Source organism: Falco peregrinus, chromosome 11 (genome assembly GCF_023634155.1).
Source record: "Falco peregrinus isolate bFalPer1 chromosome 11, bFalPer1.pri, whole genome shotgun sequence".
NCBI classification, from domain to species: Eukaryota; Metazoa; Chordata; class Aves; order Falconiformes; family Falconidae; genus Falco; species Falco peregrinus.
The window spans coordinates 19,025,563-19,053,423 of NC_073731.1; the positions used below are offsets into that span (position 1 = coordinate 19,025,563).

General features: G+C 40.4%; 1 long non-coding RNA gene across 1 annotated transcript; it reads left to right on the forward strand.

Moving 5' to 3' along the window:
- The first annotated feature begins 270 nt into the window (after window positions 1–270).
- Window positions 271–26,249, forward strand: LOC114012527 (uncharacterized). Its single transcript, XR_008749298.1, has 6 exons — window positions 271–483; window positions 9,508–9,564; window positions 19,200–19,243; window positions 19,348–19,455; window positions 21,944–22,045; window positions 22,891–26,249. It is a non-coding gene; the product is annotated as an uncharacterized LOC114012527 (long non-coding RNA).
- The last annotated feature ends 1,612 nt before the right edge of the window (window positions 26,250–27,861 follow it).

Sequence of the window (27,861 nt, forward strand, 5' to 3'; positions counted from 1 at the left end):
ATTGAACACCAAAGTATTTTATAGGATTAAATTCCCATCTTTTTTTTCAGCTCTAATTATGATAATGATGTACAAGGGTTTTTTCTTTTTCTTTCTTTCTTTCTCTCCTTCCTTTTTCCAACCTAGACAATGAAAATAATTTAATCTAACAGCTTTTACATGGTCTGTGGACCAGAGTTGGCTTGTAAAACTTCTTCTTTCAGTGCTTTTATTGTTCAGGAACTGATGCTTCCTGTTACTTCTGGCCATGCATTTTGATTTTGTGAAAGAGTATGCTTAGACAAAAGAATACTAATCAAGTATACACACCTTTTTTAAAGCTTCACATTCTCATTAAACCAAAAATTATGCCAGAACTGCAAAGGTAACAATTCCTCTGAAAGATGGAGTCAACTGGAAAAAGACGGGAACACCAGCAGTCAAGAAAAGGAATCTGGCATTTCGTCACTTCAGGTATTCACTAAGGAAGAGGAAGCAGCACAGGTAAAACAACACAGAGCGTTGCTCTGACTGCGTGTATGTTAAACTCGATGTCATAGGAGCTGTGGTTTTAGTTGCTCTTCAAGGAATGGAAGGTCAATGGGCTTCTGGTTCATGGCAGGGACTAAAAAACCAAGTAGTGATCAATTATGATTTAAATAAGAAATTGCGAGCTACATGATCTTAGCTGCTGCATCGTACTGAGGTTTTTTTTTCCATATTGCCTCTTGTGGTTTTATTGTTCTGATGCTTAATTTTTGTGTAGTTTGAAGGTTGTTGTGTACATGATTAGATTCACTCCCTACTGGGATACAGGCCAAGATTTTCAAAATGATGGCTTATTTTGTGTGCCTCCATTTTTTAGGGGTCCAAACCAGAGAAATTTTAGAGTAGGGCTCCTTGAAAGGAGTGCAGAGCATGCATCTTCTAAAACTCACTTGTCTGTGTGGTGTGTCAATATAGCATAGAAAAATGAAAGAGAGAAGGATGCCATCAAAATTCTTGTTCTCTCCTCATCGTTTCAGTGTCTGATCTTTGATATGCTGAATTGAGGCAAGCAGATTCGGGCATTGCTGGGCTGGAACCCAGAACGCATACCCTGCTGTGGTCCAGGTTAAAGGAAGCAAAGCTGAGCAGTGTGACAGCACCCTGACTGCACTTTTCTTCTGTAACGTCCTAACTGCTCTAGGGCTTGTTCTAAGATCTAGATGTTGTCTTCTGCTAAGATGGTGGTGAGATCAGTGTTGACTGTCATATGTGGAATAGATGTAATAGCTACAGAATATGTATTATAATGCATGTGTGACCTATGTATTCCATCTTTCTGTCCATTGTGTGGGTGAATCTAGTTAATGCAGGGGTAGCAAGTTTAAAAGGACAGCATGAGAGCATGGGTGCTGTCAGGATAGCTGGCTTAGAGTTAACTTTTCCCTCAAATTCTTTCTTGCTAATACAGAGCAGTACTGTTTGGGCTGCAGAAGAAACTTCACTTAAAGGAAATACTGGTATTGAATTAGAAAAAAACCCACAAAACCTCCTGGAAGCATTTCTATAGGTTTTAGCTTTTTGAATGCCTATTTTTGGGACTAGATGTCAGCTGACATAGCTCCTTTAAAAATGCACTTTGGATTCAAGGAAAGAAAATAAGGAAGTGTAAGCTGTGAAGTCTTAATTGTTAGAAGTGCAACAATAGCTTAAAAACAGGCTGCAAAGCCTGCTCTCACAGCTGGAGGAAGGGATACTTCATTAGTAGTTGCAAGGAATGGGTGGCTAGGGCCTGAAAGAGGCGATAAAAAGAAGCCTTGTAACACGAGACCATTGCCAACCCCCCTTACTGAACCATTGCTGCAAGAGCCTGCATCACAGAAGCATCAATACACGATGAACTCGATGGAACAGCCCCTGACTGATATCCCTCACTGACAGTTAAGGTGCACCTGTGCTGTGCTCCAGCTCTGCTGTGCTCCAGCTCTGCTGTGGTGGGTAGTTTGGCGGGCTGGAGGTGAGCACACGTGGCTCACTAGCAGCCTGTTTTGATGCTTGCAGTTTCTGGCTGGTAAGCCGCAGATGCTGGTTGTGGTGATTGGAGAGGGCACTTGCTGAATAATCATCACACTTTAGCATTTTGTAATCTGGTAAATCCCCCAAACATCCTTGCAACTGATAGCCAAACTGCTCTGCTAGTATGACCTCGGGCGAATAAACCTAAACACTAGTTTCCTGGGGGAGGTGGCAGAGGAGATCCCTCTCCACAGAGATTTCATGTAACTGCAATTCCCCTAAATAAAATGCCCGATTTAAGCACAACTGTGTGTTTTCTGTGCCCAGCGGCTGCCTGCATGGGAGGTAAGATGACTGCAAAATCCCCCTCATTGCTCCAGCCCCAGCTGCAGGGCCTCTGTGATCCCAGACCTCCTGGGTGCCCAGCAGTGCAGTGTCCCAGTCAGACTGTGACTGGCTGTTTATGACAGATCCAGACTACCGCAATTTTCCAGTTATTGCTTAAAGTCAGTCCTTAGGTAACTGCCAATAACCCCCAGAAGTTGGGAAAGCCTTGGGAGCAGAAGGGCTGCAGTGCTAGGGAAGTTTTGATTTCATTTGAAAGCACAAATCCATAAAATCGCTTTAGTGCAGACTCCCCGTCTCATGCCGTGCTGACGCTGTGTGAGATCCGACATTGTTCTCCATTCTTTAATCACGAGAGCTCGGGGTGGGGTGGGGTGGGGGAGGGAGGGGAAATATAAGCAACAATCTGAGCCTGATTTTTACCATCGTACGAATTTAATCCAAGTTGCCTGTGCCAATCATAATCCCTCCTTTCAGGTTTGTCCTTTCCATGTGGGTCAATGGCAACTCAATGCCTGATGGATCAAATCCAGAAACTTGCTGAGACTGTCAGTATCCCTGGCAGTGTCACATGGTGCAGATGACAGTTATTTTGACTGTGTTACATGGTAAATGTATTCTTAGGGCCAGTCTTTGCTGTGGGCATGGCATCAGTGTGGCTTCCCCCCTTCTCTACTGCTCCCCTGGGTTGCGGGTATGTTGCACTGGCAGGAAGCATTATTTATCTTCACCTTAGTTTTAACCACGTTATTGGGTTGGTTTGTTTCTTGCTTTGTTTTCCTAATCCTTCTAGGAAAGGAAAGAATAAAATGTTTTCCTTTTTACCAGTGAGCTTAGCCAGCTTCACTGGAATTGATGGGAATCTCTGCTCCAGCTGCTCTGCAGCGAATGTGCTTTCTGAAATATTTTGTTTTCTTTCAGAATGCTGCACAAAGCAGGTATAACCTTTAATAGCTACTGTTTTTTTTGCAAGGGGAATTGACAAGGTAGGCATCTTCTTGTGGCTTTTCCTACACAACGTTTTTTCACCAAGCTTATTGCCCTCTCTGGGTAGCACCAGTAATAGGAACAGTGGAGATGCCACGTTGCTCAGATTTGATCTAGGTGGTACAAGCAATTAGCTAGTTAGAAGACCATCCTTGTTTTTTCTGTGGTTTTAAGTGAAGTAAAAATGCAAATGTAGATGTTGCTTGTGGCACTGCTGAGAAGAGTTGGTGCTGCAAAGAAGGGAGAGGAATTACATTTCCATGAGGTGATTAGGATTTTGTCTGTGCAAACAAAATGTTTAAGGAGCTACCCTTTTATATATTATATAGGAACTTGTTGAGCCTAATCATAAAAAGAGGGTGGCTGCAACCACATTCATTAATAACTTCCAGGTTGAGAATCCATTACGGTACACTTTGTAGAACATGATCAGCAGGAAAGGCAAGGATAAATGCTCTTTGTTGCAATCACTGAAAAATGGTATATCCCTGGTTTTCTTATCAAAGCCATGCTGGCATGTGGCAGGAGAGGGAACACCACTCCTCATCCTGTCCAAAGGGGCATATATTTATTTCTGTTGGCACAGCCTGAAGTCTGGCTGGACTGTCTCCCTCTGCTCAGATGTGCCTCCGGTGTGAAAGGGTGCCCTCCCTTGCATACATCCTAACCATGAATGCTAAACTGTGGTTTGATTCCACGTTTCAGCTGCTCCATACTGAAATATGTCCATCAGAATTTCCAGCTTGGTCCCAGGGAGGCCTTCCTTACGGTTTTCTAAACAATGAACAGCTGATGTTAGAAATGCTGCTAGCCATGCATCTGATCCACAGAAAATATCATGTTAAAGGAAATAATTCTGCCTTCTTTGTTCTTTTTACTCGGTTTGAGTTTAAAGTGTGTTGAGCATCCTAGCTATACCAGAAAATGTTAATTGCTGCTCTACATTATTACTGTTAATTTCCAGGAGAGACATATCCTTTCAGGACCTACTCCATAGATGAGAAAAAAAAAAAAAAAAAATAAAAGCCTGCACATGAGACTGAAACTGTAGCCCATTTTTTGGGAGGCCTCTTGCTGCCGTAGGAGAGGCATGGTGGTGATGTGCTTCTTGAAACAGCAAGACTTTTACTTCCAGTGACTGAGGCATGTTCCCAGTGTACAGGGGCCCACACCCTGATTTTTTTGAGGTCAGCAACTCTGAAAACAAGTTTGTGTCCCTGCCTTTCCTTTACTGGCCTTCCTACTTCTTTTAGGCGCCAGTTGCCTTTGTGTGTCTTTTTTATGGTTATAGTTACTAAAAATGTAGCTGGTTTGGGGTCCCCATCTAAATAGTTTGACTGAGAACCTATGGTACTTGCTGTTCTCCTCCTTCTTCAAGGCTAGACCACAGTGAATGAAAACTTGCAAGCAGTTTGTTTAATACACTATTACTTTTTTTGACATTTTTTTTCTCTTCTCCTTCTCAGCATTGCAACCCGTGCAGCTTCCTTGTACTTCTTTTCTTTAAACATTTTTCAGACTAAAAAATAATGTTGCTCCTTACTTGCACTTTGACCCCTTTGAAATGAAATCAGTTGAGTTTGCCTGTACTCAGGATCTTAAGAGCTGCTTCTGCTTTTTTTCTGTGTCAGAAGCACTATAGCTGATTAAAATAGATTTGATCTTTTGTCTGATCCTCTAGATCAGCAGGTTAATTTGTGATGTTTGATCTACAGCGGTATCCGAAGTTGTAAGGTATCATTGCAGTCTGCTACTTCCTTAGGAAAAAATGTAATTACACTGGGTTTAGACAGGGTTTGTAAATTACAATGACTCATATAAAATATATCTGAAGTTAGTCAGTGCAGCTAGGCTATAGATTCCCTTCAGTTCTACAAAAATGGAGAAGATAGGAAGATATAAAGTATGAATGATTCTATCACTGTCTCCAAAGCCAGGACTAAACATGATGACAAAACCACAAATAGATATCTATATCTATATGAAACCATATGCACACACACACACACACAAAATATATGTATATATGCAATTTTTTACATTTTTTCCATCAGCTCTGGCCTCAGTTCATTAAGTTACTGATATGCATGCCTTATACTACATATCTACACACCTGATGGACATGAATTTGTGGTCCAAATGACAAGATTTACCCCATATAAATGCCTACAGTGTGGCAATTTAAGTTCATTCCTCTGCTGTCCTAGTGAGTGGTAGCTGCTTTAGGAAGCCCTCTAAGCTTTCCATAACCAGACGTGCCACTAGTAATCTTTCCAAAATGGGATGTCAATGGAGCTGCAGCTGGTTAAAGGGCTACACAGGGCAAAAAGTGCTATTAGTGGCTAATAAAGGCTAATTCTTTTGCAAGCAAAATTAGCTCGCTTCACTAGCTTGTTATGACTTGAAGTGTCTGGCCATTGAACTATGCATCTGGCTCATTTGTTGCTCTCAAAGAGATCACGTCCTGACTGACAGCTGTACCGGACTGGAAAAAAGTCCCCCAAATGAGTGAGAACAAGAGTACTACAGTTTGTGTGACTTTAGGACAGTAGCAATCCATGCAAACAGAGATGAACCCAACAAAGAATGCGTGTGATATATGTCGTGGCTCAGGGCACTAATTTTCCTTAAATAACTGGTTTCTAATACAGAACTTTGTTGCCCACAGATGCTGCCTCCCACTCATATTATACAGGACTACCTAAAAGACACAGATGTCCAGTAGCTGGTTACAGCAACCCTAAATAATCACTAGAAGCCTAGTTTCCAGCGCATCCCAGATCTTCTTGCGATGCTCTAAAGTGATTTAAGCTGTACTAGAGTAGCCTAAGTTCTGTGGATGTATATTTATTTTTACTCACTGATGTTTTGGGGTAAATGCCACATCACAGTGTTTTTATTATCAAGTTCCTGTTCCTGCACAACGCAGCTGTACCTATTCTAAACTCCTTCATCAAAGGGAACTATTTCCTTTTTTTTCTTAATCTCAGATCAGTTTACCAAGAGAAGTTGTCCCTGACTTCCTTAAGCTTGCCCTGTATAAAAGCTTTTTTAAAAGTCTTTCCTACATCCCTTCTTTCCTTAGCACATGCTTAGAACTGTGTGTGTGTACACATAAACACGGGCAGACACATGTGCCCATGCGTATTTTAATCATTTTCTACTTCAGTCCTGCAGCCTCGTGCGTGGTCAGACTGGCAAAGGACTAATAGAAAAGGTTACTGCCAGAGACCAGCAAGGCACACGCTTCCTTGTGTACTTTGGGTGCTTCCAAATGGTAGTAATGCCTTCTTTATTTATAAGATCATTCAAATTTCTGAACTCTGTGGTAATACCACGCAGACAAATGTGCAGTAAGGTCAAGACTGATTACCTTTTCACTCTGGTATTGTTTTTGCAGGTGATTTGAGACTCTGTGTTAATACAGGTCATCAAGAGTGAGAGGTTAGTGATGTTGCCTTTTGTGCAATTAAACCCTTGAATGTTGTTCCTGGATTGAAAGTTTATAGAAACCACATGGAAATATTGGTTTATGTTGTTAAGTAAATGCTGGGTCCCGAACTTTTTTTCATTATCAAACAGTATTGGGGTTAAAGTGGGACCTTGGTCTAATGAATGAGTGAGTTTGGCTTCTGTAGCATGCCTGTGACATTGCTTTCTTTGCACAGAGACTCCTGTGAAGTGCTGCCACCAGCATTTTGGTGGAAAGTAGAACAGGAAAGGAAAATTTCCCAAGAGAAGACCCATAGGTCCAGCTCATCACTTCAGAAATTACAAAGGAGAGAACTACTAACTGATATAGAAATATGATGCTTGAAATTGGGCTTTTGTGTCTGCATTGTTTAGTTCCTTGTGAAAGTTTTTCAGATTAGCCATGGTTGGGTACAGCCTGGATGCCCAGCCCTGTGAGAATCTGAGAGATGGTGAGAGACAGCAGTGTAAATGCTCTTTGCTTAGTGAGGATCTCAGGAAATCATACAAGTTAAAAATCCTAGTATTTTCTTTGCACACTAAAAGGATTTTTTCTCATACAGAACAAAGGTAAAGGCTTTTTGATCCAGTGGTAGACATAAAGAAAGACTCTAAGAATTGTGTAGAGGGAAGTCTGATTTATGGTGTTTAGTAAATTATAACTTTGCATATTGAAAAGATAATGAGAAATTACAGAAAAGAGATCTTGTAACAACCAGAGATGTAGAGAGAATCGGAGCTAACACTGGGCCCAGAACAAAGCTAGGCAGCCAGGAAAGCATTTGTGGAGATAAATTGCTTGCCAGGGTATGCAGCGGTTGGTGCTGAAGAGCCCCACTCTGTTTACACACTGCTACAGTTAAAACAGCAGAATAATGTCAACACTGCTGGCCATGGTCAGGCTGCAGGTGGCAGCCACTTCTCTGAATCTCAAGTGTAGAAGTATTAGTACCATGTAGTACCAGCAAAGACTGGTAGAAAACTTCTAAAGATATCCTGACCTGACCAAAAAGTCCAAATAGTCTGTTTCCTGCTGGATCAGAGAGTTTCTTTGTAAGGAAGGAAAATAGTACTGAAATAATGTAGGATGTGACATCTTCCTGCTCCCATTAGGTTTTACCATCATCCTTCCTCTCGGTTTGTGCCCCCTAGTAGAATAAATTGCAGTTTTGAGTCCCATACAGGGAGTGATAGGCTGGGATCCTTTTCATCTTTTTCTCATTATGGGCTACACTGTGGCCAGTGTTGTTACATTTCCCTCTTCTTTGCCTGCTGAAGAAATTCAGCACTATATGAATATTCTAGATTCTGTACCACCATGGTTTCTGTTCTTCTTGGTACCCTCTTATCAAAGGCGAAAGTGCTGCTCCAACCTTTTTTTGCTTCCACAATCTCCCTGGTTTCTCCTGCTGTAACTACATCTGAAGTTTTTCCCCCTACTTTTCTGTCTTTAGTCTGTAAGCTGGTTTTGCGCAAAAATAACACCATGCTACAGCAACAGCCAGCAGTGGTGCCGTTGCCCCAGTGCTAAGCTGGTAATGCAGACAGTGCTGAAGCATTTCTAGTTTTGTGCTTTGAACTCCTTGTCAGAGCTGGTTTCCTGATTTGTCTCGTTAGCACTAATTTGTTTTGTACTCTGAGTGCAATTGCTCTGTTGGTAAGAGTTACAGCAACGAGACCTCCGCTTTTCTCTAGCGTAGGCAACGCAGCAGTGGTGACCGCCTCTCCCTGGTTTTTCCTTGGCAAACTTCCCAGAAAGATGTGTACTTACTTGTAATTTGCGCTCTGTGGTCAGCAGCAATACCTCAGCTTTTAGTATCTCAACAGCATCTCTGTGTTTAACTCTATGTGTCTAAGGCTTCACCTGCTCTCTAACTCTGTATTACAAGTAAGTTGAATACATCAGCAGGAATGATTGCGTTTATTGTATTTACAGATAATAGCCCTTTCATTTGCTGCTTTATCTGCTTGTTGTGACTTCAAAAGAAAACAAACAAACAAAAATCCCCCACCACTTTCTCTTGGAAAAACAATATCACTTTCTGGGGAAGGCTTCCTCTGCACATCTAGTATATCATATTAAACCTGTTACTGAGTTTAAGGCAGAGAAGCAATTCTCTGTCAAAATGCTTCAAAAGAAACCACGAAATGAGCATGCCATAAATCCAGGAGCAGCACAAGAGTGGGAATACAAAACCTGCAACATGTAATACGAGTCTTTTAGTCTAACCTCCCTTGTTTCCACCCTGGTGCTAAATATACTGCTGACGTCCTTGCAAGAAAACAAATGCTTGGAGCTTGGACATCAGTGTTTTCGGAAGGGCAATGGGTACTGTTAGTTTAGGGTTAGTTTCATTTCTGCAGATTTCCTAGATGATACATGGCAAAGAGAGGCCAAATTCTTGTAATTGTGTTTGTGACTGTGGTGGTGAAGTTTAGCAAATATCAGCTCATCTTAAATAAATGTTTAATTTAAAATGTAGCATTTCAGTTTAAAAATATATTTTAAATATAAATAGAGCAGACAACTTTCAATCCTGGTACCTACCATGCTCTCCAGGAACTCCTATTCTGGATTAAGAAAAGTAAAATTTGCATTTGAAGTGCATTAATAACTGTTGAAAGATAAGAAAGTTATTTCAAAATGTTTAACTTGCCTGCAGCATTTGCATCAGATAAGTCAGCAGTACTTTGTTAGCCACTGTTGTATTGTATTTTAGGCAGGAAATGGATGGCCATCCCTGTGTGTCCTCGAATGAGCCTTTCCCTACTCTTGGTCAGGTGGGAGTTTGCTATTTCTTACCTTTAACCTCAGGGAATGTAAGGAAAAGTGATATTGTTGAAAAAACCCCAACAGATTCAGGTTAACTTGAAATTAAATTAAAAACTCAACTCAAATATTTATTTTTTTTGTGTGTAAAAATGGTATGCCAATTTTGAAACATAATTATCCAGCTTTTCCAGATTTTATGTCTTTCGTCCATCAACACCTTTCCTGTCCAGTTTTGCAATCATGCTTGGTCATTCCCAAACTGAATTTTTGGGGTTGTGTGATTTGCCACTTTGTACTCTTAGCACTGTTGATGGAGAACAGAAAGCTCTTCCAGTGTTGTAAATGACACCTCTTCAAGATTTTGCAGCTTTTTCAGAGATACCCTGCATTGCTGACAGCAAGTCTTGTTTGGAACTTTTAGATGTAACTCTGCTTTCTTTTGTAATAGGTGACTAGGAATGGTTTCTTTTAAAAACATTGATATAGCTTTGCAGAAAGCTTTTCAAGATCTTTTTCAGAATCTCTGTTGCTATTCAATGAATAGTTCAAGTCTCTTTTCATAGCTTTTATCTCAGAATTTTCTACTTACTCCATTATTAAATGAAGTGTTGAATGGGTTTTAAAATATTAAATGTTGGATACAAGTTGCTTACGAAATCAGAGGCAGGTTTTGTTAACGTGATTTATTTCAGTGTGTTTTGTATAAACAGTTTCACTAAATAACTGAGTGTCTCGCAGATGAGTAATAATACTTTTTATAGCTTTTTTTTTTTTTTTTTTTAAATAAGACTTAATGTGCTGCATCCACACAATGCATGTGGATTCCCAACATCTGAATCTGGTGCAAATCACAGGGTTAAGGCCTGGCATGTGCCATTTGTCAGGCACGACAGGTCATGGATTGTGTGTGGGAGCACCCACATCAGGTTGTACCTCACTGTGCCCCTTCCTCTCCAGGGGCACAGCCTCAAGCAGCAGCAGAAGGACCATGGCATCAACTTTCCAGTGCAGCATCATTCTCTCTGGCCTCTGTGGGGGACAGTTGCCCCTGTTCAGGGATCTCCCAGAGGTTATTGCTGCTAAGGGGGTTACAGAGCTGTGGACTAGCTGTGCCTGGTGGGGTGTGGGATCCCAGCTTCAGAGTGAGGAGGTAATGCTGCCCCAGAGATGCATGAGAGCAGCATCGCTGTGGTGCATATTAGGGGGAGGCAATTAGAAGTGTAAATCTTTCATGTGTGAGACCAGGTAGGCTCTATAAAGTTTGGGAAGTGCTGCTTTTTGCTGATTTTTCCATTCTAGGCCCTACAGCGAGCTTACCGCTGGCTGACTCCCGAGAGTCACCTCGTGATTCTGAGTTGGAGATTTTCCATCTACAAAATCAGGGTTAAGGATCAAAGTATTCTGAGATAGTGGGATGAAAAGAACCATGGTTATTATGATCGTACTGCTTGCTGTTAATATCAGAAAGGGAGATACTATGGTCTTACATTCGGAAAGAATCAAATACTGTGAAACTAGTGGAATTGTAACAATAGCATGAGGAATGCTGGTAAAATACCAGCATGACATGGCTTGAGTTAGAAATATTATATTCTTTGCCACATGTTAGGAACCGCTAACCCCGGTGGCTACTGTAACTGATTAAGAATTGTATGGGAATCTGTTTTCAATATCTATGATTTAAAAATATCTTGGAATGTAACACTGGAAAAGAAAATATATTTCCTGAAATCTGCCTCAATGCCGTTTTGTCACTGTCTAATTTCTGGTTTTCTTCTGGTTTTTTTTTGTGTGTGGGGTTTTTTTTTTTCAGTTATTATTTTATACATGATTTCTTCATTTTCTCAAAGAACTGACATTTATCAAAGGTCACATACTGAAAATCAGCTGTGTAGTTATGCATGCTTTATTCTTTTCAGAGAGAATGTTAAGCATTTCAGGGAGAAAAATCTATTTATATTCCTGATTTCTGTAATATAAAATAGTAAGGAAACTTGAAATGTTTTCCGTGTGCTTCTGTCATGTCTATTGATTATTTAATTTCCCCCCTTAAATATTTGAGCAGTACAGCTGAAAGGATCTGATGAAACACATTAGGTTTTTTACAGTTCCAGTGGTCTCTACTTAAAGTGCGTTAAACCCTTAAACTCAGCCTAATTAAGCTGGAACGGATGCTTTAAAATAAGAATTATCTTCCATTATGTAATAAGGAAAGGAAAACGGTAGAGCTACAAGTATCGTCATGGCCATGTTTCTTCATAAACAACTGAAACAGCGTTAACTCACTAAAATAATTTCTGCTCTGTGGACTTGAAAGCTCAAAGAAAAGACTTTCCCATGCCACAGAGAAGAACAGGATATCAGCAGTTTTGAGTCCAATTTCTAGCACTGACACAGATTTCTTCTGTGGCTTAGAAGAAATTATTTCTTCCTTGTATGTTTTAGCTTACTCTCAGCTATATAAAACCTCTGAGGTGTGTGTGCTTGCAAAATGCTTTAAAGCAGTGAGGTGAAATTTAAAAAATTCTTTAAAAAAAGTTTCTTTGAGGCCTCAGCCTGCTTCTGCAGTTGTCAGTGGAAGTTTTACCATAGACTTAAATGGTCAGAGATAGATTTAGACTTTGTTCTCCTGAGCTGTACTAGGAAGTATTCAGACAATTTATTTAGTTGGCCCGATTCTTCTCCTTTAATCCACCTAAAATCACACCTTCCATCATCCTCAAAGCCGTATAAAAAAAGCAGCTCATGCCTGAAATGTCACCACATTTCACTGGTTTAGTCTGCAGGTGGCAAGGGCCAGTGCCCCTGAACCTCAAAAAGCACTGATGGCATTCCCTTTGTTTAATAAGGGATTCTGACTTTAAAACCCTCCCTTCCCTTAAATGTGATATGGAAGCAGGAGCAAGTGCTGTTCAGATACCAGGCCATAGGCTATCAGTGACTCGGTAGGACCAGAGGACTGGCTATCCCAGCTCAAGAGCACTGTAAGCCTCCCAGTAAGGTGCTCTGGTCAGTAAATGTGGAACAGCGTGGTGCACTAGCACCCATGTCTGCTGCTGGATAGGACCTGACAGGTTCAGCACCTGCATATCTGTCTATGGACCATATCTCCTCCTACTAATTGATCCTGGATCTCCCATACATCTGTTGGCTTCCTAAGGTGTGTAGGCGGTACCTTGTTGTTTTGGAAGGATCAGGTGGGTAGCTTGTACAGCCAGAGGGTTGGCCACATCTATGCAGATAGTCTCCAGTCGTTTCCTCAAGGTCACTGTGCTCAACTTTTGTTTCTGATGAACTCCAGTGAGCTCGCTCCAGCCTGTGCTTCAGTTTTCTGCTATGGGCTGAAGCAGATAGGACCTGAATGATAACAGGCATCAGCAGCAACCCAAGAGCATGAGGTCTCATGCTGCCTTGCTAGCTGTCCTAATGGCCTTGCAAACATTTTGTGTAGGAAAGATTTCAAAGTGGCGTTCCTCTAGCCTACACACCAATGGGGAATGGTTCTACCAGAGAGCAGGCTTGTCTGTCTACTTCTATCAAAGACTGCAGTTGCAGGCTTCAGATAGCAAACTAGGTATATGGCATCCTATGGCAAGCCAGTGGAAGATGCGAATCTAAATGCAAAAACAGGTATTGCAGCAACGCAGAACTTTTCTCAATGTCAGATTGAATCTAGTGGCTCTTCAACCTGAAAGCAATGCTGACAAATGGTTTGTATAGTTGTAATGCTTACCAGCAAATGATTCAGCAGGCAGATGGAGGCACAACAGATTCATATAGTCTCAAGAAAACTTTCAAGTGCAGTGTTCTGATTTGGGGAATTTTGTCCTCAGTGTCAGGAAAACAGTATTCCTAGGTGGACTTGGTTGCTTAAAAGCTGTGTGATTTTAATAAGGTTTTGGACATCAGAACTTCAAAAGCTGAAATGATGTAAGGTGCTGGAATAACTATGTATATAGAGTTTTGTCTTTGTGGCTTTAGAGAATCACTCAAGACTTCTTTTACTTAAAAAAGGAACCACATTTCCCATGTCCTAAAAGCAACAGCCTTATAGTAAAAAGAAGGATTTGGTAATCCTCAGCTTGATGGTAGGGATCAGTGAGATGCAGAAGTAAGTGTTCCTTGTACACACTGATCCAGATGCACATGCAGGGGTTAACGGGTTCGCAGCTCTAAGGAGATGGTATAATGGCGAAAAGGTACCTGGCAAACAAGGTCAGCTCTGAGGCTATTGTGAGCTTTCTACTCAGAGATCATAACACTCCTACTCTAAACCAACTTATTTCATTGTCACTACAAGTGATGAATGGCCAGATAAAGCAGTTCTTTTATAGTTGGAATTGGCTGAGTTACTTTTCATGGTTGGAACTGAACTAGAGAAATGGTCAAAAATATTTGAATGGTCTTGGCACATTTGGTACTGTGTAACTACTGACAAAATGTAAATGATTACATGGTAACTAGAAAGATGCATGCCAGGTTAGTAGTGTGAGAATACCGTGGTAAATTAGATTAATGACTGCATGGAGCACACACTGGTACAGCTCCCGTTAGTCATATGAGCATGTTTGATGAGAATGAGATGTGTTCGGAAGCTTGAGCAAACAGTCTGAACCAAGTGCTCATCCTGTTAATAGAAAAGACTCCCAGAGTCATACCATTGTGATCTGTCTTTCTGTTTGTGTTCACACACCCTGTTATCTGATCCATGAAGCTGCAATGACCAGTCAGGGCACTTGCAGTCAGTTGTCCAAAGGCACTTAGGGCAAATAGGTGTTTAGTGAAATGCCATAAGTTATCAGATACTTAGTATTTTTGATTTAATTCTGATTTTGTGAAAATCCAACCTAGAGCTAGGTCCACCAAAGAACTTCTTTGCTCTGATGCACCTAATGAAATTTGTCTACAAATGTACTAAGGCCTGGTCACCATAGGAGGGAATGCACAAAACTCTGCACATACAGAGGAAAAACCTGCTAGCCGGTAGGAACTGTTTGGAAGAAAGATAGGACTTAGTTTACTTCACCTTTCTCTTAATTCAGGGTGCAGTTCAACCTCCTTCCGCCCAGGGTCCTCAGCCATGGACTGTTGTTGGGTGATGCAGCCTGGCATTGCATGCCTAACATAATCTTTTGTAGTTTCCCAATGTACAAGCAGCTCCCCAAGACTCTTTAGCCAGTTTTAGGCCCTTCTTCAGCTCCTAAAAGTGTTTCCTTTTCAGCAGTTTTTCGAAGTGCTAATTTGCAGCCCTCTGCTCCTTTTCTCTTACTGTCTTTACTCTCTCTAAAATAAGTCTCCTTCCCTGACCCTACTTAACTGTCTTGTAGTGGTTACAGAGACACCAGCCTCATAACTCAGTGGGATTAACACTGATACTGATCTACTATTTTATTTCTTTGCTGATTAGAATTAGTCTTTCTGATTGTTGTCTCAGTGTCATTCTTTCTGCAGCACTAACATGTTTTTATTTCTACAAACTTTTATATTTTCTAGCCTGCTGAAATGTCCATATAGTCAGCTAGTGTAACCATTTATACAACATAATCCATGGAAATATACATAATGAGAAGGGAAAACTTTAGTCTTGTTTATGGTCATTTATGGTCATGTGCTGAAGTACTGTAACTGGTTTTAGACATTTTGTTTAAAAAAAGTTGGCTAAATCTTGAGCTATGTAAGAAGAGTGATGGTAGGCTTGCAAAGTAAGACCCATGGTATGATGCTGAGAGAATTAATCATGTTAATTCCAGAAAGTTTAAAGTTACCTGTTATTGCCCACAATAGAAAGGAAATGAAAAAGAGATTATATTTGGTTATTCTTATTATTTAACAAGAAAGAAAGAAAGAAAGAAAGAAAGTAGCCCTAAGTATTGTGAGGGGAAAATCAGAATTATATATCAGGGAAAAGTTTATAAACAGAAGGACTCATAGCCAAGGAAACCGGCTGCCAAATGAAGCTTTGGAATCAGCAACACTGAAGATATTCAGGGCTCAGATAGACGTCCATCTATCAAAAAAGGATAAAGAAATCAGCCCAGCCACAATGTAGATACAATCCAACAGAGTTCCCTGCCAAATTTCTACCCCAAATAGTGTATGATTTAGTTGGAATGGAAAAGAAAAGCAGTTTGGCTTGCTAGATCTTTCACTGATACAATCTTAAAAGCACAAATTCTTCTGTCTTTAAAAAAAATATGTTGCTAGTAACTATTTTTAAAGTTTTATTTCTTGTAACTGGAGTGTGTAGGCTTTGCTGTAGTTTCAGATACATTGATCCTAGCTTAGGATGTTATTATATTTTCTTGAAATTAAAAAAAATATCTATTTAGAATAAAACCACAGCTCTTAAAATGAAAAATGTTTTCATGACATCTTTACAATAGCAATTTTCTGGATGTTGTCACATCACTTATATCAAGCCCGAGGAAAAACCATCAGGAAGATAGTTATTTTTCCATGCTTAATTAGAGGTATGAAGGATGGTAAGGATGGAGGGTTAGGATGGTTATAATGGTAAGGTTAGCTTTTTACCTCTCTGTTACAGCTTCAAATACAGGCCAAGAGGGATATTACTCATTCATTACTTCCAAGTTACTGCTCAGATGGGTGGTAATGCCCCTGGTTGTAGTAGGTAGGTAGGTAACACTCATACAGGTACAGCGTTCAAGACTGAATTGAGCTGGCAGGCTAAGACTACTAGTCATCAAGAACTGGGGTTTTTAATGGTATCTAGGCCTTTGATACTCACATAGTTGCCTATTGCAATTTTAAGAAGGAGCACTCACCTTGAGGTGAAGTAAGTAAAGTTAAGGTACCTAAGTTCTTTACAGAAAGCCAAGTATACGTTTATCTGTAGCACTGAACACCTTTAAAATTACAGCCTACCACCTAGCAACAAATTTTCAATGAAGCTCTGATTCACCGCTTTTCAGTGCAGCCTCAATAAGCCTCTGATTTCCCCATTGTTTATACCAGCACATACTGTAAAAGAGAAGATGGATGACAGTTCATCAGCTTTCAAATTCACTGTTGCAAGTGTAGTTTCTTTTCATGGCAATGTCTTCCAAAGCATCGGTTATATCAGAGATAGCAGGCTAGAGCAGAGATGAAGTAGATAATAGTTTTAAAAAGGCTGTTTCAGAAATAGAATTAGCCATAAATAACAAATGAATCTTCAAACTAATTGAATACTGATTTTCTGCAGAAAAGTAACACATAGAATTTAATATTTGCAAGCACAGTACCATCCATACCTTGCACTCCCTAATTTATACTGTAAAAATTAGTGCTAGTTTCTAAGAAATGCTGTAGAGTAGATCAAGGCTAATTATTTGCAAAAGTAAGTCTGCCACGTTGTCACTCTGCAATATGAAAATGTGTCACATGATGGAAGGGAAGTGTGAATATCTGCTATCTGATGTATACAATTGAAAAGGGAAAACACAGAGTGAAATCATCAAGCCACATTAGCCAAAGTGAACAGATAAGAAAGGGTATAACACTGGAATTGTAAACAATTAAACAGAGATTACATCTCTGTGTGGAACTGTGCATGCTTTTTAGATGTGAAAACTAAAATATTGATAGTAGAAGATAAAAAAAATCTAGCACTGTTTATCACAGAAAATGTTCAAAATGCTGTATGGATGGGGCAATAATTGTTCTGTGTATAAAAAAATGTCATTTTGTGTGTCACTTGAAACTGGTCTCCAAACGACACAACATAAGCAGGGAAATTAACTGCCAGTGGACTCTGATTGGACTCATGTATGTATGTACATCCTGTGCCCTCCTGCCCAGCTTCTTGCCACAACTCTGACAGCATCACCAGCTGTGTTCCACAGCTCTCGCTGCTGCCCCACCAGCCTGGCCGGGCATCCAGCACACCCTTCTCCATCACCACAGGAAACAGGTCATGCATGTGCTGTTCATCTCCTCCGTCTTCCGTTCTGAACGTTTCTGTGAAACCACATGTGCTCAAGTTTGTAAATAAGGACAGCAGATAAAATGCAAGAAAGCCTCGCCATCGGAAGATCTTGCTTGTTGAATGTGGCAGTCTCTATTTTCCTCGTTCCTTCCCCCTCCACCATCAAGAGAAACCACAGTGACAGGAAGAATGCACCATTTCCTCTCAAAGAGACTCGTTACTCTCTCAGTAGCTCACGTTTACCCAGATTTTGCTCTTTCAGTGTTGATGCACTTTCAGCTGCACAAAATATGAGCCTTACCTGTACATTTTAAATTGCTTAAATAGGACATTTTAGTAGAGGAAACAGTCAAATCAGGTTACCACATAATGGGAGCTTTTATAGTTGACCATTCGGGCAGTGCTGCTGACTGCTGAGCTAGCTCTTAGTAAGAATGTGCAAGTTGTGCTATTTTTACTTGCTACTTGTCTAGCACTGGACTTGTTTGGAATAATTAATTTATTCTTGCATATACAGGTATATATCTAGCAACGAGAATTTAGAGGAATTTTCTGAGGCTAATAGAATTCTCACAAGACTTCCATTGAGGAGGGAGAGAGAAAACCTTGCTGAAAGCAGCTTTAAATGAACTTTAGAAAAAAGGTCCAAATACATTTACATTCTCCTCAAAATACTCATGTTTTTGCCTGTCATTACCCTTGTCATGCCACTTCATAACTTCTTGTTACCTTTTTACATTTTACCCACTCATCTAGTTCAGTGGGTTTTATTCCCTGGTTTTCAGCCACTGCCCTCTCCCAGTTTTCACTCTTTCCAGCTTGCACACAGACACCATCTGGCTTTACCCCCAGGGTTTCCTAGACAAGGGCAATCTAGTTAGCCTTGTGAAATCCAAACGCCAGGCAAAACAAAAACTCCGCAAGACAGGATTTCTCAGTTCTGTGTGAGAGGCATCTACTTTGCCCATAGCTACTGTCAGAACAGAAATCACATCTTGGGCACTAAGTTATCTTCTCATCCAACCTACTCTTTTCCCCAAACTTTTCCTTTCAATTTACTGGAGTTGCTACAAGTCTGTTCCAGTCAAGAGAAAGTTTGACCAGTGTATGTGTGTAATTACAGAGCTTCAGAGCAGAACATCATGTAAGAAACTGTCTATAAAAATGCTTGGAATAAAGTAGATTGAGAACAGATTTACTAAAGAAATTAGGAAGTCATTCCAGTGCTCTTTTCTGTTCTAAATAACATAGTGCAAATAGATCTCTGAGGCAAGATTCTGGACAAAGACATTCCTTTGAAAAGAGACCACAAGATTCCTGGTTGTCTTAATGGAGAAAACAGAAAGAATTGGTCTCGGTCTGGGACTCTGAAAATGCTGATCCTTTTGAACAATGTGGACAAGTACAGGATACTGTCCAATATATTCATCCTTGAGCAGAAATAACCCAAATTTCTGTTTGCTCTGACTGTCTCACAGGATCTGGAAAAAAACCCCAAACCAACCACCAAACAAAGAACCCCTCCCTTTCTTTTTTATGTTTGCTAGTTTCCAAAGTTTTGAAGGGAATTTATTGGGCAAGACATTTTGAGCTGTATATCTGATTTTCCCTGAGAAATTATGATCTAGTCGCACAGTTCAGCAGTTTGGAGCCAGATAGTCTTTTATTTCAGGCTTTGGGAATTTAAAATCACTAAGGAACTGCATATCTACACAGGTGCAACATACCACCCTAGTGCTGGCCACAGAGTGAGGACTGAGGTGAGTTCTCCACAAAAACACAACTATCCGAATTTCTAAATTATAAAGACTTGCTTTTTATTTTTCTTTGTTTGCTGTATTTGTTGTGTCTCCCGACTTAACAGTTACTCCTGTGTGTCTTCACAAGAAGAATGCCTACTATGGTCCTGGTCTAAGAGCTCAGTGAAATGAAGAAGATGAGCAAGTTTTCTACTGTTGTACACCATGGAAAGGTAAAAATATAATCAGCTGCTTTCTCTGCTTGGCAGTCACAAGATTGGAAAGGAGGGTGTATGTAACAATAGTTGGGGACCAGCGATACAAATAATAACTTTCAACCTTATTAAATGCCCTGTGAAAAGCAGCATCTATTGCTGTCTGCTCTCAATGTGACTGAGGTTGCGTGACTTTTAGAGGATAAAAGACAGTCAGGTAAGAAGTAGGTGGCCTATTAGATGCACTGTCTTTGCTTTGCAGCGTTCCATAGTGAAAACCACAATTTCACTTTGGTTTAATGAGCACGCCCTGATGACATTGATAGGTTTGCATTTAGACACGATCAGAAGAGTAGTATACTGGCTAATGTTAGGAGGCAGTAGTGTCTGATATTAGAATTTTTCAGTCTAGAACTGGGTTTTTATTGATTTTTGAGCTTCTAAAATGGTGGCCTTTTCAGTCAATGCTGTTCGGAGAAAAGTCTCGCTAGCTGAAATTTTTATGTGAGTTAAAAAATTCAGTTATTTATGAAAACTCTTAAAAGGATGACTTTTAAAGGATGAGAGATGTAAATCAGCAGTCTGTGTTTTTAATCACAGTGGATGCACAGGTTCCTTTTGAGTCCTATCGGAGAAGTTTGGTGCTGGAGACCACAACATGTTTGAATTAATGTTGATGTTCATTTTGAACTTTTCCAAGGTATCCAAGATGTGGCTAATAATAGTAGCAGGTGTTGTCTGTTTCTCTCAGCATGTGGCAAGAAAGTAGCGTGGTCACACAGCTATGCATTATTTACATGGTGTCAACATGTCAGCAGGTAGGATGGCAGAGAGCCAGATTAAATCACTTCTGATTGTAAATACAGGACACTGAAAAATAATGCTGTGTCACACTTGATGACACTGGAATCTGGCAAATCAGCAATAGCTCAATGTATCAGGCTCATTTGAATGGCTTCCGTGCCACCCTGAATAATGAAGGAATCAAAATCAAGAGTCAAGAAAACTGTGTAAGTTGGCTTCCTCCTGCCCCGCCGAAGAAGAAGATTTTATCCAGTAAAGAGACACTCTTTGATTGCTTAATACGAAGATGCATGGGTCTCTTGCCCTCGTGCAGGAGTAGTGTCTGCTCCTGAGAATGGGCAACCACCCTACAGTGCATCTGTTTGCCATTTATCTTTGTTGTCTCTGTAAGTGGTAAATCTGTTTGGTACGATGACTTTCTTTCATTCATTTTTTGCAGAAGCTAGCACAATCTCAATTGGTAAGTGTATTTGTAAGAGGCGGTCACATTATTTAGAATAGGTGTTTTAAGGGTTTGAGGTGCCTCAAGAAAATCTAGGAGTGCTGTTCTCAGCCATTGCTGCTTCTGCACCGGTTCTGATTTCTGTATCGCTCTTAGAGCTGGTTCACCTTTCTAGCTGGTAGAAAACTAGCTCAGCAAAATAAAACCATGAATAGTTTTCTGTTGGTTTAGTAATCCAGTTGGGTTCACTGAGGAGCCACATGAAAATCAAAGTGGAAGGGAAGGAATGGGCCTGCATGCCAGGGAAGGAAGGATGCAGGGAGAAGTGGAGGGAGCAGGACTGTTAGATGAATTCAGACATACTGTGAAACCTCACCCTAGAATGGTTAATGCACAGGGAAGGAGCTGTCAGAAGGTTAAAAGAAGCATCCAAAATACTGGGATTCATTTTACCTTGTCACCATAATACCCTTTTTATGAAACTAGAGCTATGTATGCTCATAAAAAACTTTTGCTTTTTTTATTTTAAAGGATAATGCAACCATTGGAGTCTGTGCGCAGTTCTTTCAAGTTAAATGCTTAGTTCAACATTCCACTTCCATTTCCTGGTAGAAAATGTTTTATATGAAAGCAACTTTAACCTTTCAGAAGGGTTCATTTACTGTTACGTTTCGTATCAGCTTTCCAAAAAATGCAGTCTGCGTTTGGCGTATTATAGGTTCTGGTTTTAATATTGGTTCAGAAAAAAAAGTCATATGCCATAAGTCAGAAATAAAATATTGTGCCAGAATTCTCTCTGTACATGAGTACACTCTGTGAGCAAGTGGTTTAAAGTAAGTTTGATCACTTAAAGCCAAGACTTGGGCTCAATCTATCTATGAACCAGCTGGTAACAAATAACACATTCAACTCTCAGTCACAGGAAACTGTTAGGTTGCCTTTTTATAGACAACTACAGCCCTACAGCTCCTGAAGCGCAAGGGAATATCATATGGACTTGGAAAGTGTTGAACACCTACCATATGCACATAAAGAAGTGTAATAAAGATGAAAGGCCTGAACCGAGCTTTAATTCCTATTATTCTGCTTTTGATTTATCAGCTGCTTCTGCATTGCTCCAGTTTTCTTTGGCTTAAAATTAGGTAGAAGATGCTTGAATTGCTTAGTTTGATCAAATCAGTCAAATTCAGGTTTCTCTTTCCATCAGCATAACAGATGATAAACGTAAAACTTTAAAGTACTTTGTTGCTTTCTTTTCAGCATTATTGTGTGTTCGTTTCTGAAGTGCCAACTGCTGTAACAATCCACTGCAGTGGGCAGCTCCCAGCCATGTGTCACTGTTCTGGAGGTGCTGCAGTCATGGTAAGATGGGCACTAAACCGGTAAAGCTGTATCAAAGTCACTCTGAACTAGAGCTAGGGCTGTCTTGGTTGGGTGCAGGGCCATAAAAACATGGCAGATCTGCTTTTGTGACCTTAACAGCTTCTCTGCATAGCACTGCAGTGTGCTGTAGGGTGCTTTCAGCTGTCAGGTTTGCTCAGGAGTCTCTGCACTGTGGTCCATTGCCATGTATGGATGTATTCTGGGAATTATCCTCCACAGGACTTCTGCCATCAATAAGAACCTGTTACAGGAAAAAAAGGGCCTTCAGACAGGCCTGGCCATGAGTGAGACAATAAAGGCTAATCCTCTGTGCTGCTGAGCTTCAGCTTCTAATAAAGGACTCAGAACTTGTAAGGGTAAAGCTTCAAAGTAAGTACAGATTTACAGAGGGAGGCAGATAAGAGGGCTGTAGCCCACCCATTAAGACCACCTGGTCTTAATATATGGTAGCAGAGAGCACTTCTGTGACGTACTCTTTCCATATCCTAACTCTGTTCCAGGGAGTGAGATTTCCAAGAATTCTGCTGGCGATGTACTTGTCAAGTTGGGTGCACTACAGAGGCTAAGTCTGTCAGTCATATATAATAGTTTTATCACCCTTGAACTGCAGCAGCTGAAGCTGACGGTGATGGTGAAGCAGAACCTTAGTAAAATAACATTTATGATATTTAATACCACTAATCTTTTCTGATGATGAATGCATGTCCAATGCTTTGAAGATGGAAAGGTCTGCAAAAATGCAAACTGTTATTTTATCTGGAAATGTGCTTTGTGGCATCCCAAAGAGTATTCACATTTCTTACTCCTTTTTTGTGCATGTGCAGGACTTCTCATGAATTTTCAGCAATGAGTCCGTATGGGAATAATTTCATTGTGAGAAGAAGTCTTCCATTCTATCATGAAAAAAGACTGCATGGAAATCACGGAAAGCTACAGAAGAAAGTATCAGCCATTGTTTGAAAGCACTGTGGCCTATGGAGATGGAAACCAGAATGTGGATTTGCCTCCAAATTTTATAAGCTTCTAGAAACCCAAATGATGAGAAACAAATGTGAAAAGTTCACAAAAGTAGTGGTTGCTTAAAAAAAGAAAAATTCTTGAAGCCCTGTCGCTTTTATGATGAACAGACCTGGTGAGAAGGATATTAATTATCTCAAATAGCATTGTTTAAACAGGTAGAGCTATACCCAGTATTTTTTGGTTGCCACCTAGATTAATATTACACTCCTCAGTTGCTAACAATGAAGTTATCAGACACTGGAACAAATTATTAGGAGGAAGAGCGAGCTTACCATTTCTTGAAGTCTGTAAACTGAGAGTGGATGGTATGCTTCAGCAAACAATGGAGACACAGCTGGGTGAAATTATATGGTTGTACTAAAGAGAAGGGAACATGAGATATTCTCTGTGGTCCTTGCTAGCCTTAAGAGCTATAGGTCTATGAGTTCACAAATACCATTAAAAAGAACTCCCTAGAAGTAGTGATGTCCATAGCACCAATCCGAATCCATCTCCTGAGCTGGGGTAGATTATTCCAAAATATTTTTTTTAAAAATATAGTCTCTACTACTGTTTCTACATGCTTCTGTCACTACAAGTCATCTTACTAGCATAATTTTACAATATTGGAAATCCCTTTTTGAGGACTAAGGAGATCCTTCCTCTCCCACAAAGAACTCAATGTACTTCAGCTCATGAAAGAGTGTATAAACAAGTAAGCATGCATGCTTCTGCTTTCCTACCTGATGTACTTCCATCATTAAAAACTGAAATAAGTAAGCTAGATTCACTCAGTGAAATAAAAGGCAATCCATGAAGGAAATTCTAAGATACCTTATTTTCATTATTGTAGACAATTTCTAAGCTAAACTTTAATTTTCTTCTCCTTGTAGGGTGACCTGGAACACTGTTTAAAATAAGATTTTTTTTTTTCTTATAGCAATCCTCCAGTTGAGAACAGCTAAAGCATTTTTTTCCTCCAGAATTGTGTTTTGGAGCATTGGGCACTACAGGAACTTAAATCTAGTAGGACAGCTGGAAGTCTGGGAAAGCTGTACCTGACTGAACAGCTAGACATGAAAAAACCCAGTTCTTCAATGTTGAGAAGTATTTTTCTTGCTACAAAGAAAGAAGGAATTAAGTCACTATATGGTCAAAAGAAAGGCCTTGCCATTTTGTGATGGCTCTCAAAAATCATCTGTGTAAATCTGTCGAACTGTTTCTCTGATGAAAAAACTGTAGCCTACACTATGAAGGGTTTTGAGTATATGTCTAGCATATACTGTTATCAGTAATCACTGCAATGGTCACAAAAGGTATTCCTCCAGTATGGTTAAACTGTCTCATTAATCATAAGACGTAATTACTCCTGTACCAGTATGTCTTCCATCCACAGAGGTGGGTTTGGCAGCATGGCTAGGACAGTGTAGTTGGGATATGCTAGTTAATGCTAGAAGATCTGAAAACAATCATGGCATAGATTTTCAACTATTTCAGGAAAAACATGATTTTGTGTCCAGAATGGATATGCATAATTCCAGAGGCAGATTTTTAGGTTTTAGATTGTAGTCAATGGCTAGTTACCCTTGTTTCTGTGAGTGCCAAAAACTCTCGTTGTGGCTTACTTCTTCTATATATGTATGTTGTGCCAAAATAAATAGCTCAACTGTCTGTCAGCTGGAGGGCGGTCTGCAAGACATGTTTTAGCCAAACACGGTGTGTCACTCGGGTACAATGAAGGGAGCACAACAGAAGAGAGCCCAGAGGAAATTTGACAGCTTGTCATATACAGGCATCCAGATTGCTTTATCGAGTGGTCTTTTCTGGTCTTAAGTTTCATAAATGTGTAATTTGCACTGATTGAAATAAGTTCAACTTTCTCTTGCTACTGTGTTTTGTGCTTTTGAGAAAAGATGATTGGAAAAGCTAGATGCTGAAATAAAGGAGCAGCCTCTGACTGCTTTTAGGCTTTTTAGATATATTATCCTTTAAAAAAACCCAAACCCAGTTTGTCATAACAGTTTCAGCATCAACAGGGACTAACATATCTGCCGTGCAAAGGCCATAGTAAAATATAGGTATGTATGTTTTATACTTTGATTTCATGAATCTACAAGAAAAAATCTGGGTTGATTTGATTGAAGGAACTCCTTAGTTTTAGTCCCTTAAAGAATATCTTTGTAGGTCTCTTCTAAAAAGTATAACAATAAAGTAAAAAAGGTGGGGAGGGGAATAAGAAGTCACTAAACATTTGAAAGTGTTGAAGATCTAGACTATGTTTTCATTCATCAAGGTGGTTCTCAAAAGTAATTTTTGAGCCACGCTGCAAGGAAACTGGTAAGAGCTTGAACTGGTAATGTTCTCTTTGTGGTGTGGATATACAGGAAACAATTCTCTTGTCGCACTAGGATTCTGCTGATTTTGAAATTTTAGGCCTGGCATGAGGCTTAGTAAATATATGAGTGACTTAGCAAGCAAGCACATTTTATTTTAATGCTGACCTTTTTTTTTCTTCTTTTAACCTTTTAATATAAACTAAATTAAGTTTCAACAAGGGAAGATGTTTTTAACTGCAAAACCAAGACTTTTTGTTTAAAAATGTTGAAATGGCACATTTCTAGAATTTCAAAACCTTTTTTTCCAATTTTTTTGAGGACAGGAATCTCTTCTGGGAATAACACCAGTTTTGATGAATTGTCAGTTGTGACCATCTCTTCTCTTCTCTATGAAAGCCCTGTTCTCACTCCCTACTCTAAACCCAGGCTTCCAATACTTTCCAGAAGTCTAAAGTATGATTTCCTTAGTTACCTCACTGATGCATTAGAATGAGATGTCGATTTTGGGCAGCTATCTTTATCCGCTGGTGCAAGAAGACAACAGTGAGAGTGTTGTGATGGTCTGAATTGGGATTGTTCTCCCTCTGCACATACTTGAGATTGTAAGTGCTCTGTGTTTTGTGTTTCTACATTTCACATACATAGTTCCATGCCAATTATTAGTTCACAATTTGTAAACAAGTAGATATGAGTTGCATGTATGCTAGAAATGAATTTCATTACCACACTGAGTGCTCTTTTCCATTACGTCTGTCAAGAAGGATTATTTTCCTGTAGCTAATGACCAGAGTTGTGCTGGTGGGGCAAAATCTGATGCCTTTGGTGAAGCACTATTAATGAACCCTACTTTAAGAAGTCTGGATGGTTCTTATGCCTGGAAATGAACACTGGATTCCCCCCCCCGCCCCAACTTTTGATGGCAGTATTTGCATTACCCAAGAAATAAATTCCTTTCATGATTTGACTGAACGGACCATCTATTCTGCTAGGAGGAAGCTAAGGGAGCAGTTGCCCTGCAGCCGGGCAGCGGAGTCCCCAGTGCTGGATTGAAAGCACCAAGGGCTGGGTAAGGTCTGCACAAATACTGCCAAATCAGCCCAGAAAATGTCCTCATGTTTCTTTCTTGTGTGAGAAGAGAAATCCAAGTAGAGGTGTTCAGAGCTCTGAAAAGGAGTTGGTTCACAGGTATGTTATCAGCTAAGCAAGAAGGGGTTTCTTCCTGGCTGAAGCCAAACAGACCTTGCGCTCGGCGGGCTCTCCCCTCCCCTCCTCCAACCAGGCACTGCTGTGTAATGTCTACTGGTTTAGTGCATCTGTGTTACTTTATTTGTGAACAAAGTATTGACTTTTTTAATAGCTTTATAGCTCATAATCCTTCTGTTTGGTAATATTCTAAATGTGTCTTATCTATAAAATTGCATAATTTACTTGCCTATACTTCCATAGGCATCATTAATGAGCACAGGTTTAGAGCACCAGGGCCCTGGGGGCACCAGCAGGCCCCAGTGTTGCTGCCCAGCCCCTGCCCCCATTGGCCTAGGACCCCATGTCATCCCCCGGGGCTGTCAGCCCCTGCCCAGCTTCACCCACAGGCCCACGGCCCAGCCTGGCCTTGGCCTGTGCCAGTCCCCAGGGAGCTGCCCCAGTGCCACCAGTGGCCCGCTGCTGGCTGGGGCGGCCGGACAGGCCCTGGCCACCCATCCCTGCCCTGGCAGACCCCTGGGGAGCCCTCCACCACTACGTGTCCCCTGCTCCAGGGACCCACGGCCCCGTATGGCGCCCGGACACAGTTTGTGGTAAGCCCTCTACGCAGTGCATAGAGATACCGCCGTTGTGTCCAGGTACAGCAGATGCAGCCTTTCATAGCAACATATTTTGTGAGGCAGCATCGGCCCCCAGAAGGAAAGGACTCCTCATGGTAGAGGTGCTGTCCTTCCTTCTCAGGAATGAACCATGCTTCTGATGAAAGCAGGCATTGGAAACTGCCTTTTATTTTACCTTTGTTTTAGTGTATTCTCTCAGCGTACATGACTCCAGTGTGCTGTATGACAATAATGCAGCTGGACCAAAAATGAAGTCTTCAGTTGTCAGCTTTCTGAAATTAAGTACAGGTTTACAGCTTTTCAGGCTTGAAAATAGCTCTGCTCTTTTATTTTCAGGCTTAGCTGAGAAAGAGCTGAGATTTCCTAATGCAGATATTATCTCTGCATAATAGCTTATATCACAAGTTTTCCATCAAAACTGGTGAAGGCCTTGTGTGGGAATGTCTGGCTTCAGTGGGGTGCCAGCACTTTCTTCAGTCACAGTGGGTTCCAGCACAACCCATACTGAAGCTCAGATGCAGTTAAGGATACACTTTAAGAAATACTTCCATTTTCAGATCTTTCTTTACTCTTTCTTTTCTTTCTTTCTTTTTTTTTTTTTTTTTTTTTTTTTTTAAGCAAAGTTTTGAGTTGTAAC